We start from the raw sequence: 8,308 nt of genomic DNA, 5'->3' as shown, positions 1-8,308 counted from the left end.
TTAATTTTTCTTGCCTCGATGTAGCAAAAATAAATTGTCATTTGTTTTTCATATTACGTATTCTAGATGCCAAAAAGGAAAACGACCAATCGGTAATAATAACTTCCAGCGTGAATAAGCAGGAAGAAACAAATAAAATGGGCAACAAGTAGATATATTGAAATGATTACGCATGAAAAATCTTAGAAAACAATTTTATTTACCGTGGCAAGAGTAAACAAAACAGACAAACGAATAGAAGCTCGAAAAAAGGAATGGAAGCTTGGTAATCATATTGATTATTTTGTGATCATTTCCCAGCGGTTTCTTTTGAATTTTTCTTGTTGTTTCTGAGTGCGTGTCACCACGACGTGTTCTTTTTTCAATCAATTTGATATCTCCAGGACTCGGACAACAAACAGGAAATAAATAAGTACCGGAGTCTTGAAGAGATCGAGTTGATGATGCGATAAGAGAACTGTTCAGGTTGAAAGCAGGACATCCAACACCGAGTTCTCCAGGGTTATGTTTTACAGTTCTGCGGAAAATAGGGCGAAGAGAAGTTGCGAAGCGGGAAAATGTCCAATCATTTCCATATGTACATACGCAATTTGAAATTAACTACCTAGGAGTAAAAAAAAACGAAAGCAAAAATTATTTAGTAAACACTAATAACATCAGTGAGCGTTAGATATGAATAATATCTCTGAATAATGAGATGAATAATATCCACAACACCTAATAAAGTCCGTAGCCACCGCCAACAGCGTAGGATGGTCCGTAAGCGGGCTTTCCGTATGATGGAGCATGGTCAACGACGACTGGGTTGGCATCGAGGACAACGTCGGCGGGGTTCTGCTTGTCGGTTCCTGGCTCGTTGGTCTGGACCTGGGCGCGGAAACCGTGAGCATCAGCAACGTAGTTGACCTGTCTGTAGATTCCGTGAGCGTCGGTGTATCCGTAGCTTCCCTGAACATTGCCCTTGCCGTCTCCGGATTCCTGTCTGTTCTGCTTGAATTCACCGTGGTCACCGGCGATGTCGTATCCGAAGTCGAATGGGATGGGAGCCTGTAATAGATATATATTCATTATGCTCTGTGGAAAGGAAACGTTTCCGATCAGGTTGAGAAAAAAAGTATTGTGTGAGAAGACATCTTCAATTTGAAGTACAGATACCAGCACCAACCAGATGCGTATTTACAGGACGGCTTGTAGGGTTACCAACAGTCCGCCTTCAGGAGGGCATATCCTCATTTTTATGTTATTTCAAGAGTCCTCCTACGTGTTGGAAAATTCGGCTCTTTGTCCTCCTTTTCAGGTTTCCGGAATTATTTTTCTTTCTTTCTGGGGAAGTTTTTTTTGTCCACTTTGAAACATATTTCTTCATTGGTATGACTGTTTTTGTGTTCCCCCGCATTCACCAGTAGCCGTCGAAGTTCCCAAAATTTTTTCTGTTTCTGCCTTTTTTTTTAGCGATTCTGTTTTAGAGTTGGGAAAAATTATTATTGCGGCCGGTTTTTTATTGGTTGGAACGCCATCTATTGGGGAAAAGTGACACAATTAAGGATGCGGGCGAAGGCATCCTCATTTCGAGTTTGCGAACTTGATAACCCTAGCTTAGCCCAGGTACTCGGGACGATCACTAGATTCTTATGGAATGAACGGCTATACACGCCATCATCTTATAATCCTGTTAATAGTTTTGACTGCCTATTGACGATGATTGTTTATATTTTATCTATCTGTTATATGTGGTTTGAGATTGACGATCATTTTTTCATATATTTTATTTTTTGTCGCCTTCGTCTGAGGCGGCCATGTTTCATTGTTTTTAATAAAGCTTTCCGGTTGCACCCATTCTTCGGGAAAGCTTCGATATCTCTCCTAGATAGGAAGTGGGGGTGTGTCTGGTCTTCAAATGTCAAAGCTTAGCCCAGGGCAGCAAGATTAGAGGGGCGGCAAATTTGAAGAATGAATGGTCGAGAAAATTATTTAAATGGGAGAAGGGTGGAAAAAATTTCGAAGCTTATGAGCAGTAAAACCATAAATCAGCCTTTGCCTAGAGAGCGAGGGACTAGGTCAGTGAGTGACGTGTAAGCACAAATGGGATCAAAAGAGTGACCTAGAGAGCGAGGGACTAGGTCAGTGAATGACTAAAACAGTGACTTAGATAACAGCTGAGTGTAGGAGGAACCTAGTGATCAAGGGGCCAGGTGAGTGAATGACCAAAAGAGCGGCCAAAACCGTGTGTAACCCTAGCTTAGCCCAGAAGAATGTGAGTCAATTTGGTCATTCACATTCTTAGATAGCTAAGAATGTGAATGATCAAAAGAAAGAGTAAGGGAGGGAGGAACCAGATTATCCCTTATATATATATATATATATATATATATATATAAGGGAGCGATCAAAATAAGGGACCTAGAGCATAGCCCACTAAACAATTGAATGTCTAGTCGGCCGTGCCTAGAGTGTGCGCAACATGTGAGTGACAGGAATAGCATGTAATATATATAGTAAATAATGCAAGTATGTAATAGTAAGAGGCGTATTTACAGAATTAACGGGGGGAGGGGAAGGGCCAAGTGGGTTTTAGCATAAACTGTAAATTTGAGGAGTGACTGGTCAAAAGAATTAAAGGGAGAAGGGTAGCCAAAATTATTTGTATAGCCTACAGGTGGCAATAGAAGAATGTATAACGCTCAAAAGATGGCAGCACCACAATGTCCACGTGAAAGAGTTTGATAGATAATGGAAAGTTCATACTTACGTAGTCATGATGACCATCGTATCCATAACCATACTGGGCAACGGCCAAAGCGGCGAGAGATGCGATAAGTGCAGCCTAAAAAAATATACAAAATTAAGGAGCAGTTTATGTAAAATCAGTAGTACAGTCGAATTCCGTTTTAACAAATACCGTTATAGCGAAAATCTCGTTTTAACGAACCCTTTTCTAATCCCCCGGATAAGTTTAAATAGAAATGATGCTAAAATCTGGGATTCCTTCGGTGATTTCTCCGGTCTCTTGGAGTTCGTTATAATGGGATTCGACTGTACTATAAACGGCAGCACTAAATTAATCCTTCAACTTGGCATAGCATAAATCACTAAACCCATCTAGAAAATGCCATCGATTTTTTTTTTAATGAAGTCGGCTTTCTTTCGATTTTCAGCAAGTTCAAACTAGGGCGTGGGGGTGGGATGGGAAAATGCGTTTCAATGAGAAATTAGAACTACGAAATGTCTGGGCTTGTCATCGCTTAAATAGAACGCTTTTAAGAAGGCGAGAAATCTCGTCCATGCCGGTTAGAGGGGTAATTAAATTCATAGTAGTAAACTATCTAAATAGCCCACCGGGTGAAGAGTCCTCAGTTCAAAGGTATTCCTAAAAAATATCCAGTGCTCAAAACACGATAAATACATGAGTTTGTGCAAGCGAGCAATATCTATCTCGCATATCTGAAAATTTAGTGCACGCCTGAACTAGACGTTCATGAGCAGCGTCTTACACTAATAATTGAAGCTAGAATCATTTTCATTATATCATAGGGTTAATAATATAATGAAATAATGAAATTATTTCATTATATCATTTTCATTATACTCATAGGATATTTGTACATTTTATCATTCGAAAATTTAATTAGAATTCTTATTAAGTTTTAAATTCTTATTAAATTACTTAAATATTTGTTGTTAATTAAACTTGGGGGAATTCATTAACGGTCTTTATCATTACCCGAATGCATATTTAATGCTTTCGTGCACATAAAAGCACTTAAACTACAGCCCAAAAGTATACTGAATAATCATTTTTGCGAATACGTAGGATTGAAAATTTTAATAAAAATATAAAAAATATGTTTTTTTGAATATACTTTAATGAATTAAGTGTTAACAAATAAAAAAAAGCTATCAATTTATTTATATCAAGTATTAAGTGGTTAATAAACTGAAAAAATAAATTATTTTTTAAAATTTCAATCGTCACAGCTAAATTTACTCAAGTTTAAATTTTACATGTGACAAAGTAATGTATAAACAAGTGATGATTCAAATTTATGAAATTTTCCATTTCGAAAGATCATAAGAGATCCTTAAGATCTTAAAAGATTCGATATTTGAATTTAAATTATGACTTTGATATGAAGAAAATGTAAGATGTAAGAACATTAAAATGTAAAATGTAAGAACATTAGATGAAACTAAAAATATTTCAGAAATGAATTGCATCAAAAAATTAATACAATATGTATTAAAAAAAGTAAAAAGTTAATGTAAAAAAGTTATTTAAAAAAGTAAAAAGTTAATGTAAAAAAGTTATTTAAAAAATTAAAAACTGATGTTATAAAAAATTATTTAAAAATTAGAAATTAATGTTATAAAAATTGTTTAAATAACTAGAAATTAATGTTGCAAAGAGTTTTAAAAAAGTTATTTAAAAACTAAAAATTTACAATTTCAAACACTTTAAGAAATCTTAAATATAATTGTTATAAATTTTACTATTTTGAAAATTATCATTGGAACTACCATTCGAAAATTGAAAATTGTTTTTTGAAAAGTTAATAGAAAAAAAGAATAATATTGAAAAAATTTAAATAATGTTTAATTTTGAATCAAAAATATTAAACGTTTTTTTAATACATACCTTGAAAAGCATGATGATGATTGTGGTTTTTCTGGAATTAAATCCTTAGAAAAGAGCGTTCAAAAAGATTCGATTGAACTGTGCCCATAACAGGCAAAACTTTGCCTTTTATACCCGGGACGAAAAATAGGCGGGTGAGAAGAAAACGAAAAAAAAAAAAAAAAAATTAAAATTTTAATTAGCACCACGTGCATATATACGCTTCTTTTCTTTACTGATCTTGTGGTGTCAGAGGCGGCGAAAGCTTACAGGACAAGGTCAAGTCTTGACCCCCTGAAATAGAGAAAGTCTTACCCCTAGAGTCCTGAAAGCTTCTTTTCTTTTTACTTATTTTGTGACACGATACAGTTTAACGAGGACACATTTTGGGAGGGGTCGGAACGATTTACACAAGATCGTATCGAAAACGGGACTATATTCTTGATTTTTGTTCTTCTTATGTAAGAATCCCCCCCGAATGCCGATACATTGATATCAGAGCTTATGCCACGCCCTTCATATACATATAAGTGCTGCTACTGATGGTGAAATTTTAGAGGCGGGAGGTTTCCAGGTCAGACAGGCTACTTGGTGAGAATGACGCAAAAACGAGGTATATAACTACCAGAGTTCGAGTTCAAGGCGAGGATTGTCTGGACAATATTGACCCTAGAGGCTGAATAATTTCTAAAAATGTCAATATGGATAATTAGACGAATTTATCGATACGATTATATAGGGTGTTATGATATATGGCTAATAAAATTTAGTTAGGTGTCATATTGTCTCGATCGGTCACTACTGACCACGATGTTGTTTATCGCGTGAAAAGAGAATAGCCATTCATCATCCGTCGAGGCTGATCATTATCAAGTTTGAATTCAATGTCATCAAGGGGGAAAATGAAAAGGCAATTACAAAATATTGAATCTTCCAAAATATGACCTCGATATTGTTTGATTTTCATTTAGCAATGCTACTAGTCATTATTATCGACCATTTATCAGAAAATTAGTAATTAAAACATGCAAATTAATAATACAGTTTCAAGACAATGCAATGAAACATGTTATTCGGAATACTATGGATCGATGTTGGGCCACTAACAGCTGTTTAAGAGGGATTTTGAAGAAATTTCGTTTGGCTTTCATATTGTATTGATTATAAGTATGGCGAGGATTGCGATGACTGCATATTCCACTGTTTTTACGTGATTGAGAATATTTTAATGATTTTAAGGCATTACTTTTTTCTGCATGAGAAATAATATTTTTCCTTGCCATCCCATACTGAAAGACTTGTACAAGGTCGAGATAATAAAAAAAAGAAAAGATCTAAGTATTCAGAACTAATTCTCCTAGAGATTAAAGCAGATTAAAGCAGTTGAATGCCGTTTTAACGAACACCGTTCTATCGAAAATCTCGTTGTAAAACGAACACTTTTCTAATCCCTCCAGATAAGTTTTCATAGGAACAATACAAAAACCTGGAATTCTTCTATAACGAAATTTCGTTACAGCGAAATGATTTCTCCGGTATCTTGGAGTTCGTTATAACGGGATTCGAGTATGTTATAAAGTTTTTCCCTCCTGTGGGATATGCTTTTAGGTAGAAAACTTTCAGTTTGGTACAGAAATCAAAATAATTGGAAAAAAAAAGCTATGTTACTGATTCTATGAGAGGCCTACACATTTGGCAGTTATTTGATAAGTTTAAGAATTTCAGTTCAAGCTACAACTGATGATTAAAATAGTTTTAACAGCATTCATATTCCTCATCATTACAACATTAAAAAAATGAACTTTATTAAAAAATTAACTTTATCGGAAATGTGGAAGAGGGAAATTTTTAGGTCTCTTTTTTTCGTTTTATAGAGTATATTTTTAGTTTCTGAGGGAATAAATACATTTTTTATGGAGCACTTTCAAGCAGCTTTTCGACCACAAAAATCCTAACCCTACTTATAAGCGATACGACATGCCTTTATATGCCTTATAATGTCCCAAGCTATGGTATACGTATAGCTAGAGGTACGTGACTTGCCATTAAGGGGCTCACGAAAAACAATCAGAAAAGTGAAAAAAGTAATGTAATAATAAGTGTAACGTATAATTTTAGACAAAATATGCAAGAAGATATATACTTCATGCGCATTTATAGAAACACTTATCGGGTTATTCTGGGGTATAAAAACTACATAGATATTTCTAGGGCAAAGGTTCTTTTGTATTCCACGGACTCTGCGCCATAAAGACTAAGGCCATAGACCCCATCATAGAATAATATCCAGGTCATAAAGTATACAAACAAATCAATTGTTTTCTCATTCAAGCTCACGAACCTCCCGAAATCTCTATAAAGACCTCCAAGAGATCTGAGGATCCTTGGTTAAGAACCAACTGTTTTAGGTAAATGCTTTCTACACATTTCTAGGACAATGTAAGCTTTATATGCAATCAACGAATGCATGCCATCTACGTTTTTCTAGGGGGTACTCAACGGCGCATGCCGTTTGAGCATTACTAGAGGTAGGTAAAAATATTGTGTGTCAGTAATTGCATACTTATTCATTATGCGTATTCCTCGAAGTTCATCTGGAATAATAAATACTGTACACATGCTTTCAATTGTACAAAGAAAATTCACTAAAATTTTGTTTCTTTCTTTGTATTTTATTATGGGACATAATGAGATCATAATAATAGCTGAGATCAATATTTCTGTTTCATAAATTACATTATTGATTGGCACTGATTGTATTAAGACATGTAAAGCATTATAAACATATAAATATTATCATGATTATGTCACTCTCCGCTATCCCTACGTGTATAAACATTATTCTTAACACAGTTTTCACCGCAATACGATTTCGAATACTTCGAAGTGATTTTGTTTGTTCGAGAAAATACATATTTAAAAATTTCTAAATGTCCTTAAAACTACCAAATCAAAAATTAAACTACCAAAATTCTTATATAAATCATACGAGTAATATTTTTTTATTTACTCATTCAAATATATGAAAGAAATGCCTTTCGAAATTCGAAGGCTTTTGTGTGTGACGATGCAAACAACTATGTTCTCATTCAAGAACTAAAGTCCGCTGGTATTCGAGGTCTATATTAAATTGGCTCACCTCATATTTATCTAATAGGGAACAGATAGTCAAAATGTAGGATAATTTGAGTGATTATGTCCATTTAATAGAGGTTTTTATTTACTCCCCAATATACATTCCCACTAGGGACGTATTGGGACCCATATTGTGTCCTTCGCTTTTTCTGATATTTATTAATGATTTATGAAATTTGGAATTTTGTGGTTCTATGATCACTTATGCCGATGATTCTGTATTAATGTATTCATATGATGGTCTTGACAGTCCTATTAAATACGATTTGATGCTAATTCAAAAATAGCTCTATACTAATGATTTAAAACAAAATACGTTAATTTTAATCTTATGCAAACTCTTTTCACTTTTGTTTGTAATTTGCAACCTCATTGTAATTCTGATTCAATTCAAGTAAATAGTATTAAATACTTAAGAGAAATATGATCAAAAATGAAAAAAAAAATTGCACAAAAAAGTAAAAAAAAAGAAAGAAAGAAAGAAAGAAATACGCATATAATTAAAAGCACTGAACCTAAACACTAAGAGAAAAGAAAAATATGATGTAAAACTAAAAGATA

At 34.1% G+C, this 8,308-nt stretch overlaps 1 pseudogene across 1 annotated transcript; it reads right to left on the bottom strand.

The window, feature by feature from the left end:
* Positions 1–237: 237 nt before the first annotated feature.
* Positions 238–4,645, bottom strand: LOC149076380 (cuticle protein 10.9 pseudogene; annotated as a pseudogene). The gene is made up of 4 exons (XR_016193950.1): positions 4,634–4,645; positions 2,750–2,824; positions 718–1,047; positions 238–604 (listed from the first exon to the last, which is right to left on the bottom strand). The product of XR_016193950.1 is annotated as a cuticle protein 10.9 pseudogene (transcript).
* Between the last annotated feature and the right edge of the window lie 3,663 nt (positions 4,646–8,308).

This window comes from Pholcus phalangioides, unplaced genomic scaffold (assembly GCF_987345545.1).
Source record: "Pholcus phalangioides strain wild (caught in Gottingen) unplaced genomic scaffold, Ppha-v1.0 ptg000015l_1, whole genome shotgun sequence".
Lineage (NCBI taxonomy): Eukaryota > Metazoa > Arthropoda > Arachnida > Araneae > Pholcidae > Pholcus > Pholcus phalangioides.
The sequence above is the reverse complement of the archived record's forward strand: the minus strand, read 5'-3'. Positions and strand labels throughout refer to the sequence as shown.